The sequence below is a fragment of the Gossypium raimondii genome, chromosome 7, assembly GCF_025698545.1.
Source record: "Gossypium raimondii isolate GPD5lz chromosome 7, ASM2569854v1, whole genome shotgun sequence".
In the NCBI taxonomy this organism is placed as follows: domain Eukaryota; kingdom Viridiplantae; phylum Streptophyta; class Magnoliopsida; order Malvales; family Malvaceae; genus Gossypium; species Gossypium raimondii.
The window spans coordinates 38,717,320-38,733,033 of record NC_068571.1 but is presented as its reverse complement, the minus strand read 5'-3'; positions in this window follow the sequence as shown (position 1 = coordinate 38,733,033).

Below are 15,714 nucleotides of genomic sequence, written 5' to 3'. Positions count from 1 at the left end.
TTTTCTTTTTCTTTTTATTGTTCCTTTATGTATTTTAACACTTTATTGTTTCTTGTGTTAGTATGTTAAAGCACGTTGCACAATCTTTCCTCCGTACAATAGAATTCTTTGATGTCGAGCCGATTTTGGACTCATAGTGTTGTAACAGGCCATTTTTTCCTGGGCCCAAACCAAACCAAAAATAAAAATAATAACAGTCTAAATTTACATGCCCAAATGACTTTAAATAAAAAATACATCAAACTCAAATGAAAAAGAAGCCCAGTGGCCCAAAACACTTAAACATTTTCAGTAAAAAAAAAACCCTAGACCCCTTGGCATCGTTCCTCATGCCAAGTCAGCATGCTCGTCCCGAGGCCTGACGCGCCTTTGCCGCCATTTCACCAAAATGGAAAAGGTAGGCTTTTTGCCCCGTCTTTGACTCTCCAAGGATACCTGCAAAAGGATGAAAAAAGATAGAAACAAGGACAACAGAAACGAAAGCAGAAACAGTAGAAATAATAGCAAAAAATAATAAACAGTGTAATTTATGGTTATAAAAGCCATAACCAGATTGTAATTTTTTTTACACACAGAGTGAAATACAAAAAAAGTATCAAGTTTCAAAAGGTAGCAATTTTATTTTTTTCTCTGATTTTATTCTCGAAGCAAATAAATAATAAGTGAAAAAAAGAAAAGGAAAATGTTACCTGCCTTTTCATCTTCACGCCGCCATCGGCGTCTCTTTCGGTCCGAAAGGCCGTCGAATCCCTGGAGATTCGGCCAAGGCCAAGGCGAAGGGCGTCGCGAGTTGAAGAGTTTTTTCCTTTTTGGGAATTTTGGCCTTATTTTTGGCGATTTCAACTCCAAATCGGAGTTATACAGAAAAAAGGGGAGCAAAATGAAATTTTTTTATTTTTTCGGCCGTTGGGAACGACAGATCCATCGTCGGTGACCAGCGACCGTCACGGCGGACACTCGCCGGACAAAGGGAAGTTGAGAGAAAAAAACAGGGCACTCAGATTTTTTTAAAAAAAATTTTAAAGGCAGAAATGAATTTTTTTAGAAGATTGTTGGCTTAAATAGGTGGTATAAAACGGCGCCGTTTTAGGCCGATTTTCAAACGTCAAAACGACGTCGTTTTGACTCAAACCCGAGACCTGACCCGAAAGTAGCCAAGATCCGCGTGCTTTCGCAACCAATGGGTTATTTGCGATCCCGATCCTTTTGCCTTTTATTTATTTTTCAATCTAGTCCTATTTTTATATATTTACAAATTTTACCATATAATTTCACTTTTATTTTATTTTGGTTCACCTAAGAAACGATGCGCATAAGAATAAAGGATATTTTCCTTTTCACTCCCTGTCCTTTTTAGCGCATTACATTTTAATCCTTACTAGCCTATTTTTATTATTTGTAATTTATATCCCTAGTTTCATTTAAATTTCAATTAAATCCTTTATTTATTTAATTTCAGCCTTTTCATGGGATTATTTATTTATTTATTTATCTATTCATTATTATTGCATTGCTTTTTATTTTAAAATCCATATGGCTCATATTTGTACACATTGTTATATTGTCATTATTATCTCATTTTTTATTTTATTTTACTTTATTTTTATTTTATTTTATTTTGTGGTATTTTATTATTCCTTTTATTATTTTTGACATTTCCAAGTCGTGTCTTTTCAATCATGTATTTTTATTTATTTTTAAGTTACTTTATCTATTTATTTATTATGATTATATTATTATTATTAAAGTATACCTTTATTTATTTATATTTTATCATTCCAATATTCTATCCATATAGTCATCATTACTACATCATGCATTATGTTTAAATATAATTGGCCGTTTTATACTATACCCCAAATAAGATAAATACACATTATTTTAAATATTACATTTGTTATTATTCAAAAAAAGTAGAATTTTTTTTAAAAAAAATAAGGCAATGTTTCGTATTTGGAAATTCGAGAAGTCGTGCCCTAACTTATGGGGTTTCAACTTTCTCATTGAACCTAGATGACCAAATATTCTTTTAAAATTAAAACACATGAGATTTACATTGTAATTAAAATAAAAGAGCAAGCTTATTTTCGATGATTCGAGATGTCGTGTCCTAACTTACGGTATGTGACCTTTTGTTACCTCGAGATAAGAGGGACTTTTACATACGTTTCAATTTATTCAAGTGATTTTAATTAAAAATAACATTATGCAAAGTGGGATCACGTTTTAAATTCTCTTCAAATTTTTAATTTTCAATACTAAGACATCGAGTAATCAATTAGGTACCAATTTTGGGCATAACGAGGGTGCTAATCCTTCCTCGTGCGTAACCGACTCTCGAACCCATTTTCTGAATTTTGTAGACTAAAATTGTTTTAGTAAATCAATCCTTTTATTAAAATAATCAAATTACGAGATGATGCGATCACACCTCATAAAAAAAATTGGTGGCGACTCTTATTTTTTTTTTAATAAAAATTCGATTTCAAGAAAAAAAGTTTCGATAGCTTGGCGACTCCACTGGGGACAAATAAGAGAGTCAAGCCACAAGTTGGTTACTTTTGGTCTTTTTGTCGAAAATTGACAATTTGGTTTAAATTTACGATCCCTTTGTTGCATTTCATCCTTCATTTTTGTGGTCTTCATCATTTTGTTACATAATGCTATGTTTGCTTTATTGGTTCGAGTCTCTCGGTATATTTTCGCATATTGCATTGCATAATCGTTCGATTTTGCCCTTTTTAAGTGGAAGTGAGAAGCTATTCCTTCGTGAGGTCTTCACCTCCGTACAGGATAATGGATCACTTTTGGTATACATCCGTACCTATGTCTTCGTGAGATTTTTATCTCCGTATAGCCATAGGGAAATATATTCCCTTAAACTGAACTCGGTCCGTATGAGCTTATAATGGGTGAGGATCGAGGAATCTGCCAGTTTAGGTACCCTTACTTTAGAATTGAACCGCTTATAATGAGCCCTAAGAACCTAACCTAGGTAAAACCACACCAAACCCCTAGTGGTCACCCGAATAGGTGTTCTATTTATTATTTCTTGCTTGCTTTAAATTCTAACATTGTATGAAATCTACTAACTTGTTTCGTTTTGTTTTGGTTATGATTGCATTGCATTTTCATCATAGAAAAGGGGTGTTGATTCACGTTCAGTTGCTAAATAGAGAGTTTGTCATGGGAAAGGGATTTCTTGATAAAGTGGAAGACAAAGCGGCCATCCGGATATGGTCCAAGAAGACACAATAAAAGAAAAGAGATAGCTGGACGAAAAGATATATGTCAGAATTATAGGATTTCACTCGCATCAGTCTGACTCAGAATAATCTCCAAGAGTTGGAAGAGGTATGTGACCAATGGATAACAAAATCAAACAGTTATTTTACTGTAACTATGGTGACTTGTCTTATCTACTCGATGTCAAAGTGGATAAGCACTTATTCCTAGCTTTGGCCCAGTATTGGAATCCCGCCTATAGCTACTTTACTTTTGGAAAAGTAGATTTGGTACCCACCGTAAAAGAGTACACAACTCTATTCCGTTGCCCGAGAATCTAAGCCGATAAAGTTTATTCTAGAGCCGCCAACTCCCCGACTTTCTTGAAAAGGCTAATGAGCATAACGGGAATGAGCAAGCAATAGATCGTAGCCCGGATTAAAAAAAATGGAGATAGTAAATGTATCTCTTGGAAACTTTTACGGGATTTGATTTTGGCACATCTGGATATGAAGAAAAAGGGTCGATGTTTTTGCTTTGAGTATTAGGGCAATGTCGTATATGTAAAATGTATTCGTTTTATATAAAGAGATTCGTTTTCTAGTAAAGTTATTCTAATAGAATTGAACCAGAATCAACGCCTCTTTTTGCATTCATTTTGCATTCATCAGTATTATATTTCATCATATGCATTAAGTTTCATAAAAAGACCCTAATTAATCAAAATTATGATAGTTACCCTGGAAACCAACAAGATTTTGCTAACTGAATATCGTTACGGTACTCGCGGTAAAACCAGAACCATGGATCAAAGGTTAGAGATATTGTAACAAATTCAGAAAGACATGCAAGATCAGTTCCAAGCGCAGCTGCAGGAACAATCAGCTAAAGTACAGCAAGACATGAGGGATCAAATACAAGAATTCCAACTAAGTATAATAAGCCAGTTGACACAACTGCTGGCCGGAGGGATCGAAAAAGGGAAAAGCACTGTGGTTAACTCGGGGGATGATAATGAATACCCTACATACCCCCCAGGCATTACCCTGGTAAATGTCCATGCCGAACCAGATGCATATCCACAAAGGGTACCTGTTACCATCAGATCATAACAATACTAAACCGGTACCTCGGCACCGGTGAATTACCTTGCGGGTTCAAGTTCCAAATTTGGGGATAATTTGACTAACCCAATTGTTCCCGATTTGGATGACATGGCCGAAATGGATAGAGCAAAGATTGAATGTCCAAAATAACTAAAAGATCGGTGCAAGTGGTTTGAAGAGAAATTTAGAGCTATGGATAATGTCGATTACCTTTGCGGGGTTGATGCTAAGGAGTTGAGCCTAATCCTTGATCTAGTGCTCCCACCAAAATTCAAAACTCCAGAATTCGAAAAATATAATGGGACTAGTTGTCTTGAAGCCTATATCACAATGTTCTACCGAAGAATGGCGGGATTTGTCAATAACAACAAACTGTTAATTCATTACTTCCAGGATAGTTTGATCGGGTCGGCCGTCAAGTGGTACAACCAACTAAGTCATGCCAAAATCAGCTCATGGAAAGATTTGGCACAGGCTTTCATGAAACAATACAGCCATATGATCGACATGACACCCAACAGAATTACACTGCAAAACATGGAAAAGAAGCAAAGTGAAAGCTTCAGGCAGTACGCTCAGAGATGGAGGGAGGTGGCAACGCAAGTTCAACCACCTCTTTTAGAGAAAGAAACAAAAATGCTTTTCAGAAATACTCTTAAAGCCCTATTCATTAACCATATGTTAGGAAGTGCAACCAAAAGCTTCTCAGATATAGTAATGTGCGGAGAAATGATTGAAAATACAATAAGGAGTGGGAAAATAGACGCGGGGGAAAACGCTAAAAGATCATCCCCGAGAAAGAAGGAAAATGAAGTAAACACTACAAGCATTATAATAAAGGCTATTCAAAACTGGTCACTGTGGGTTAACCAATGACCGTGACAACCAACCACCAAGGCCCTTTGAGGCAAGAACCCAACTCAAGACTAAACATAGAAAATCTCCAGTTCACACCCATCCTGATGACATATAGGGAGGTATATCAGAACTTGTTTGATACGCATGTGGATCCCCGTTTTACTTAAAACCCATGTAACATCCGTACCCAAAATGGTACGATGCGAATGCTCAATGTGAGTACAACGTAGGAATAACGGGACACTCAATTGAGAACTACACCGTATTCAAAAAGTTGATTGAGAGGTTCATCAAGATAGGGATCATAAGGTTTGATGATCTATCGGGACCTAATGTGGAAGAAAATCCGTTACCCTGTCATTCAGATCAAGGGGTAAATGCGATAATTCAGAGTGGAGGAAAGAGAACCAAAACTGATGTGCCAAAAGTAAAAACCCCACTAAAATGGGTTTGGGAAAAGATGATAGAAAGAAGATTAATCATGCAAGATTTAAAGGAGATACCTAAAGAAGTGAGAAGCTACTGCGAGTTCCACACTAAAAAAGGTCATGAAATCCAAGAGTGCGCTGAATTCAAAGCTTTGGTGCAAAGTCTAATGGATAAAAAATAGTTGGAATTCTTTGAAGAGTCAAAGACTTGGAAGGAATGTTGGGAAATCTGAGCATCAACACCACATCCAAAGAAAGAATTGAGGAAGAAAATCTGTCAGACATTTTCCCTTATATCCCAGAAAGTGTTCTGAACAATTGGATTGCGAAAGAGATCCCTGTAATTTTGAGAACTAATTCAAAGTAATGTTCAAAACACACTTATTGCTCTAATCCTGGGAGTAATAAGAATCATTTTGTGAAAATACATATATCTATTATTTTTATTTCAATAAAATACATCTTTGTGTCTCATTTAGGCAAATATTCTTTTATTTTTCAATTTTATTCATACTCATACCACACAAATTCTTAGATTCATTTGTTCTTTGGGTCTTCCTTCGTTCATATAACAGGTCTCCAGATATGAATGATATGAGCAACGCTGCTATTGACTTAGAATCTTCTTTTGAGCCAGATATGTGTCAGAGGAACCTCAAGACTTTGAAGATGATCGAGATTGTAACCTATCTCCTGATTTATTAATGATAGTAGAACAAAATGAGTGTAACACCCCTTACCCGTATTCGACGCCGGAATAGGGCATGAGGCATTATTAGAACACATACACTTGTAAACGTATTTAACCGAGTTATAAAATTTCATCTAAATTAAAACTTTCAAATTTTTTTAACATGCTTTTATAATTCTTCACAATATATCCTTAAAATATTATATTCATAATAAATAGGGCCTACGAGACCCGATACATACCAATGCAATTCAATGCTTCATTTCCATTTCATTCAGTTCACAATTTCTCTAGCTCACAATTCAAATCATATCACTAGCAATTTTCATTTAATTACCATGTATTTCAATTAAAACACAATAATTAATAATAATTAGATTTGAATTACAGTAATACAAACTTACTAGGCTAAATTGTAGAAATTCCATTTCCTCGACTTTCCACGATCGATCTTGATCTAAATTAATAAATGAAATTATTAATTTAGACAATAAAACTATTCAATTCATGAAATTTCGTCCTTTTTCCATTTTTACTAAATTACCCTAAAATTTTACTTTTATTCAATTTAGTCCATGAACTTAAAACATGTAAATTAGCTATTTTAAAATAAACTCATATTATCAGAATATTCACATATATTTTCTCCTCCTCCACTCCATTCCACATCCTTAATATACTTAACACTCTTAGAAATAACATTTTCTAAAGTTTCATTATTCACCCTTAAGTATATTTCAAGTCGTCTATCCGAGTCAAGTATCACTAAATTATTTTTATATGGAGCTACAGAACTCAAAATTATGGACTATTAATTTTAAATGAAATTAGACTCATATATCTTTTTCCATAAAATTTTTATAGTTTTAGTTTAGCCAATTAGTACAATTTATTCTTTAAAGATTCCCTATTTCACTGTCATGTCGTTTCATCCTCTCTTCACTAAAAATCAAATATCTCTTAGTAAAAATTTTGATGGTAGTGTTGTTTATTTCTATTGAAACTAGACTCATTAAGGAATTTAATAATATAAATTAAAAATTACAATTATTTTTTTACAATTTATAATGATTTATCAAAGTTAGAATAGGGATTCCAAAATCAATCTGCCCTACCTCACTAAAATTCTAATATCTCAAAATATATAACTCTTTTACTTGATCTGTTTATTTTATGTAAAATAGACTCATTCTAATTAAATTTACACAATTTATGGTGATTTTCAAATTTAACCTCTCTGCAATTGTGTCAAACTGTTTTAGTGCAAGATGTTGATAATCAAATTTATAACTCCTCCTTTCCTTTCTCTACAATATTTTCTATCAATTCCTCTTATTTACTTTCACTAACATATCAAGAACATAGAACCTTATATAATAAATCCCTACATTAACATCAATTCCCTACTTTTTCAATAATATCAAACTAAAAAATATATTGAAATCTTAATGTTCTTACCTTGCTCTATTGATTTCAATCTTTAACTTGATTTTCTCTCTCCTCCAACCTTTATTTCTTGAATCTAACTTGATATTCTAGCTCCCAATAGTCTCCTTATCAATTTTCTCTCTTGGTGGCTATGGAAATTCTTTTGATTTCTAGATGAAAATGGTGAATTTTTTGTGGAAGGACCAAATTGTAAAGAAAGCAAAACTTTCTTTCTTTCTCTCTTTTTCTCACGTTGGTGCATGGAAAAATGGTGGGTTGCATGCTTCTTCATCTTCCTTTTCTTATATATATACTAAATAAAATAATAAAATATCATTTAAAAATCAAATTAAAATACTAATAAACTAATATTTATTTAATTAATATAAAATATCTCCAACATCATCATTATCTTCTAGATTTCTCTCTCTTCTAATTGACCATTTTGCCCTTTATGATCTTTTAAAATTCCATCCTTGAGTCATCACTTAATTTGGTAAAATTGTGATTTAGTCCCTCAAAATTCTTTACTTTTTTCAATTTGGTCCTAATCCATCCATTTTCCTTAGTTTCTAGATCATTCCACCCTTAAAATATTTACACCATTGGTCCTTCAAATTTTTCATATTTACACTTTAACCCCTCAATTTTTCAGTATTTACTCTTGGGCAACAAAACTTTTCTCACTTTTACGATTTAATCCTTTCTTGAACTAATATGTCATAATATACTTCCCAATGTTGACATAACTCCAAAATTTTCCCTTTTTGTCGCTTTATTTCCTTATTTTATTATATCAAAGATAATATTTTACTGTAAAAATTTTTGGGTATTACAATGAGAAACAAATCCTACCTTGCAAAGAGTCAGTAGAAATTGTAAGCTTAGGAGAAGAGAAAGAGGTGAAGATCGGAGCTTGTATCACCGCAGAGACAAAGCGAAACCTCATTGAGTTACTCCAAGAATTCAAAGATGTCTTTACATGGTCGTATCAAGGCATGTCTGGGCTAAGTACTGATATCGTGGTACACCGACTCCCCACAAAGGAAGAATGTAAGCCAGTTCAACAGAAACTCCGATACTAAGACATCGAGTAATCAATTAGGTACCAATTTTGGGCTTAACGAGGGTGCTAATCCTTCTTAATGTAGGCCAAAAATTATGGTTTTTAATAAATCAAGCTTTTTATTAAAATAATCAAATTACAAGGTGATCCGATCACACCTCGTACAAAAGATTGGTGGCAACTCTCATTTTCGTTTTTTAATAAAAAGTCGATTTCAAAAAAAAAGGTTTCGACAAGTGCTATTAGGTTTGATTTGTTAGTTTGATTCTAATACATTCTGATTGATTGATATAGACACTTTTTAAAAGACTCACAAGATTAATTCTTACATCATTGAGAATTTGATTTTCATTTCTGAGTGCATAAGAGTGAGGTTTTCTTAATTTTTCTTTTCTAGAGTGTTATGTTCTTTTAAGACTTTCATAATGATTTGTAATACTATGATTGAGAATTTGAGAAGGGATCAAGAGGTTTGAAAGGCTCGAGATCATCAACGTGACACTATTCTAGACACAACCAGTAAAAATTTAGAACGTCTACATACCAAAATTGAGTGTCAGAATCGTAATTGGGAAAGATAAGGTTGATCAACCTCATCTTCGTGTAAATAATGCTTGACGTGTCTCTCGTGCAAATGATGAGACTTTGGCTAATAATGACTGTAGGCAACATTTTTTAGCTAAATCAAAGTTCAACATTCCACCATTTCGAGGGAAGTATGATCCCGAAGCATATTGTGAGTGGGAATCAAAATTGAACTTATGTTTCATTACTATAAATGTCGGGAAGAGGAAAAAGTCTAGTTGGTGACCCTTGAATTTTCAGATTATACATTGAGTTGGTGGATTCAACTTGGAATTGATCATCAAAGAAACCGCGAAAGGGTAATTAAAACATGGGACGAGTTGAAGCAAGTGATGCGAAAGCATTACGTTCCTTTTCATTACTATAGACAGGTCTCAACGAGACTTCAACGCCTTGTTCAAGGTAACCAATCTGTTGATGAGTACTTTAAGGAGATGAAGATACTTATGCAAAGAGCAAATATAAGAGAGAATAAAGAAACTACCATGGTGCGATTTGTAGATGGCTTGAATGTTTCGATAGCCAATGCTCTTAATCTTCAAACATATATTGATCTTGAGGAGATGGTACACAAGGCAATTGAGATTGAGCAATAATTTCAACAACATTAATCTCATCCATTTGGCGCATCATACTATTATCGATGTACAAGTTCTAATTCTACTTTCAAGAATTCAAAACCTTCTCATGCTATTAATAAGTTGCTGCTAGAACATTCTGAGGCTAAACCTTTTGAGTGGAAAAGTGGGGCTCCTATAAAACATTTTTCTACATCTTTCAAGCAACTCATTTCTACTAATTTTTCACCAAAACAACAAAGAGCTCGTGACATTGAATGTTTTACGTGTAAAGGGCGTGGACACTATAGTCATGATTGTGCCAACACGAGACTTTTATTGATCAAAGAATATGGCGAACTTTGTGAACTGGAACAAAATGATAATGAAATTTTTTTCTTGAATCTATAGAATTAGATGAAATAGAAATGTCATGTTCTCTTACTGAGATTTATTGTACTGAATTGAATATTCATAATAGTTGTAAGGGAGATATAGGAAGTGAAGAAAAACCATGTGAAAAGACAGAGAGAAAAGAGACCTTTAGTGAAGAAAGTCTACTTAATGGTCCAAATTTGGTGAGTGAAAATCCATATGAGGTAAAATTGGAGAGTTCTCAAGTGGAAAAAGAAAATGAAAAGCAAGAAAATACCCATACAAAAGTGAGGAATGATTATGTTTTAACTAACTCTAACTTAAATTTGTTTAGTGGTGTTTCTTTGTTACAGGATTTCAATGATCCATTGACGAGCTCTCAATTATATTACTCTACCATCAATAAACGATTTTACTTGTGGGAAAGAGGTAAGTTGAACATTGATAATTCTCCACAGGTGTTAAAAGGTAAGAAAAGTAATGATATATCGGAAATTGAAATATGTAGGCATACCTTAAATGTTTTTGATAAGTATGCTACTGGTTTTATTTTTTCTTACGACATGCTTTCCCATTGGTTAAGTTTTAATAAATAATGGTCTGAAAGTTCAATTGATTTTATGGGTTTACCTAGGTATTTAAAGTTTACTTTTGTTGCATTCGACGGGTTTATTAAAAAACCTCATGCATTTGATCTTGCAACAAAATTTTCTACCTTAAACTCTAAATATGAATTTTTACATAATAATATTAAACTACTTTATTTTTATAATTATGTGAAATTCTTGACTCATTGTTGAAAATTCTTATGGATGACCATGCATATTCAAAAAAAAAGTTACAAGTTATTTTTTACTTGAACACTCACGTGCCTAATATTTCTTTTTCCAGTGTTGATGGTTTATTTTTTACAGAGAGATACTTGATCCATGCTGATTTGGGATATCAAAATCATATATTTGATCCTGGAGATAGTTTTGGAACACAAGAAAGCTTAGGTAAGTATTTTATTCATTTTATTGTTATTTATTCTAATCCATTTTCTTTCTATGCAGCTAAAGATTCAGGGACGAATCTTCTTGAGGAAGGGGGAAATGATGCAAGTCTCAAGACACAATTTCAAACCCACGATTGTGATGGACTCACACTACCTTAATGCTCAACAATAATGTTAAAAGCTAAACAAATCAAATCAAAATTAGATCAAAGAAAAGATTTGAGGATGAATCTTTTTAGGAAAGGGAGAATGATACATGCACGGATGGGGTGAAATTTATTAAATTCCAATCACCAAAGCTACCAATTTTCAGGCTTGGGAAATCAGTAGACTTACGATGACTTTTTGGATTGGATCCTGGTATTTCTGGGTTGAGAATTTCTGGGTTGAGAATTTCTGGTTTGAGATGTCTTCATAGTGTTTGAAGATCTATCTCTTAGCTTCGAAACACATTTTGAATCACTCGATTTTGAGTTCAGGAGCTCAAGTTATGACTGTTTAAGTGAAGACTACGTTAGCAGAATTTTTGAATGGGATTATGACGGGAATTACGAATTTCGGACTTTTAATTCGAATTTAAATCATATTGGATTCGAGTTTTAGGCTTAATTTTTATTATATATGATCCCAATATTGTATTTATCAGATCTTATTATTTTATTCTTATTTTATTCCAATTTTTTTATAATTATTAAGTGTTTTAAATTATTTAGGAGTTTTATGTTAACAAGAAAGTTTAGTTTAAAACTACTTCTTGTTTAGATTAAATTAGAGTTCTGGTATGCTTAAGAGTTTTATTTAGCTAGCCTATATATAGGCATTTGCATTGTACACAATTCATACAATTCATTATTACTCAACTTCTCTTTTGAGTTAATAAATTCTCTTTGAGTTTTCTTTTCAAGAATTTCTCTTGAGTTTCTTTTACAAGAGTTTTAACAATCTTTTTAGATTGTGAGGATCATCTTCAAACTTTTTCTTGCCAAGTTTTCTTTCTTGGAGGGGAAATTAGAGCCGCTTGAAGGGGGTTGTAGATTCTTTGTGTTTCCAAGGCTTCTTAAGACTTCTACACGCCACGTTCTATCTTTCAGTTTATCTCATTTATTCGCTTCCTTAATCTTTGATTTATTGTTTTATTTTAGTTATCTATTTTAATTGTTTTATCTTGGATTTGATTTCGTTTCAAGTTGTGTTAAAATCCAAGTTTCTTCTCGAACGTCTAGAGCCCTAAGTTAAATCCTCGACTTTGACAAACTTTACAATTCGCTTTCGCATTGATCCGTCTCATTCTTTATTAGTTTATATCAACAGTAGTAGTAGACATGTTTGTTATGTATTTGGTTCATCAATACAGTAAACATGTTGTTCATGCAATCAATAATTTGGTGATACGAGTACTAGTAACAATTTATCAGTAATTCAGTCATAGAAGGCATGTATTCAACACATATCATGCAAAACTAATCAATCAAATCACAGATTCCACATTATTCATAATATGAGGGACTTAATTGAAAGAGATAATAAACTAAAATAGTTAGAGAATTAATCAGGGACTAAATTGAACAAAACATAAAATTGTGGGAAAAACTATAAAATCTAAGAAATAGTGGACACACGGTCGTGTGACCTAGCGTGTGGAAGGGTTACACGGTCGTGTGGCTAAGCCGTGTGGAATTTGCAAAATCAACCTACAAGGGAGACACAACCGTGTGACAAGCCGTGTGAAGAGTCCTAAACCGTGCGAGAATCGAAAAACCTAGGGTTTTGGGGGGAACATGACCATGTGACGGGGTCGTGTGGTCCACATGGGTGGCCTACACGCCTGTGTGATCCTATTCCGAGGCACGATTTGCCCTGATTCGCTTGTAAAAGAACACACACTTGTTACTGAGGTCTCGAGCGATATTTATCACATTCAAGTCTGATTCAGGATACCTAAATCCGGTCCTTCAATGGAAAAGTACGCTCGGATTAACAATTGAATTAAGATTTGTCAAGATTTTCAAGAATTTGGCAAAAAACCATAAAAGATTTGATTAATCAGATGAAAGATTTGTGTCAAGGTCTTGATATTACGAAATACAAAATTCAATTGATGAAACAGAGGCACTTACCGATTCTTGGCAAGGTTTAAAGATGCAATTTATAGCGACACGCTAAACTGATAAAAAAATGAGCTAACGGAGATTGATTTTGATTCGAGAGGACGAAAATAATTTCAATAATAGGGAGCAAATATTGTGTAAAAGAGATGATAAACAAAAAAGGAAGTAGAAATTGGGAATAAAAGAGCAAAATTCAGTTTTAATTTGGGAAGGAAATTATAGTTCTTTTGTGATTAGGAAAAGAGATTAAGTACTTAGGATTTTCAAACTTTAGGGGCTATTTAGGTAATTAACAATAAAAAGGGAAATAGGGGTGAATGATGTGACTTAAACGCAAGATACAAGTGTGAAAGGAGTAATACTTAACCATTTAAATTGTTGATCATTCTTATTAAGTTTCTACTCTAAATAATATTTATTTTAGAATGATTTTCATCATAGTTTGTTGAAATTAAATTGAAAAGATATAAGAGAGTAGTGGATAGAACCTAAGATCTCTAAGGAGCAGTTTTTTCATCTAACCCTATATATTTTTGGGTGTTACATGGCATGAAACGTCATCGTAATAGGCTAAATCAACACCATTAATGAACATATTATATCAAACATTAAAACTTAATAGTCAATGATAGTTAAGGCTATAAATAAACATACACCATAAATCAAAGGGTACTTGATGTATATTCTAAACTCAAGAGCTTAATTGGGTGTAAAAGACTACATAAACTTAATTGGTTTAGAAAAAACTTCAAGAAATTTTCAACCCTTAAGCCTAATAATTATTATAATAATCTATAATCTAAAATATATATTATATTAAGCCTCTAACTGAGTTGGTGTTACGAGTTAACTAGGCACCATTTTAACTAGGTAATGACTAAAATCCTATTACTTTACAAAGTAAATTATATTATTTCAAAAGTGTTCTACTTTTTTATATCTTTTATATAAAAATAAAAAATACACCTACATAATAAAATTTGAACTTAAGATATTATTGTTTATATTAATTTTTATAAATGTTTATTATATGATTTTACTTTTGACCTATATCATAATTCATAATTGTGTCATAATAATAGTATATACATCATCAAATTAATTAATCAGTTTGAGGAAGCCAACTTCATCCATATTAATTAATACAACAAACAAGGCCCCCGTTTTTGGAGATTTCGTAACATTCACCTTCTAATAATTAATGTAACATTACTATATATATATTTAAACAATTTTGATCATATTTGTTTTTTGACACAATTTCTAGAATTAACTCATAAATAAAAAGATAATATACTTTAACACACTTGAACTCACTTCCTCTAGTATTAGCAACAATATCGATACTAATTGAACTAAAACTCAATCACTAACATTACTATATATTTAGTACCAAAATAAAAGTGTCAATATGTTTGTTTAAGTATTTAGATAAATATTAATCCAAAAAAATGAAATACTTAGATAAATATCAATAAGTATGGAATGTATGAAATTTCAGATTCGATTGGTTTGATTCCAAAAAATAAATAAAATTAATCATTCAGGGTGCATCGAGGTGGAGGTTAAACTATTTACGGATCAGACCAAGTTTAGATAGTAAAAAAGTATTTTTGCAAGACTTAATTCATCAAACTCAAAATTTTATATTACACTTGAGTTTTTAAAACCATAAAATTTTCTAGGAGGTCAGAATTAAATTGTATATTTTATTATAGTAAAATGTACTTTCTCCATTTTAATAACCTATGTCTTTATAAATTTTAAAGGATTAAATTAAATTTTTATCATTTTATAGATAATTTTATCATCACTAATTTAAAATTTTATTAGTTGAGGGAGCGGAAAGTTGGTTTTCCAAAAATAATTATTCTATTTAAATTATTTTAACATATTTTTTAAGCTTTACTCTCTTGATTCTTTTAATTATGTGATTATGTGATAGGAAAAAACTTGATTGCAAATCTCACGATGAACATTAACATAATATCAAATACATGGCAAATTTTATTTCTTTTATTATATCAACACAATCATAGGCGGCTTGCTTCCCCAAAATTTGTTGAAAATTTTATTTTTCCTTGAATTTTTAAAAGATTTTAATTAGGTCCTCTCACATTTTTAAAAGTTTTCATTATAATTTTAATTTTTTATGAAAATTTCAATTAAATTCACTTAAAATATTTAAAATTCTCATTAATCTCACAAAATTTTAAAAAATTAATTAAACCCAAACTTAAAAAAAATCTCGATAAACTTTTAAAATTTTTAAAAATATTCCAAAACCTTC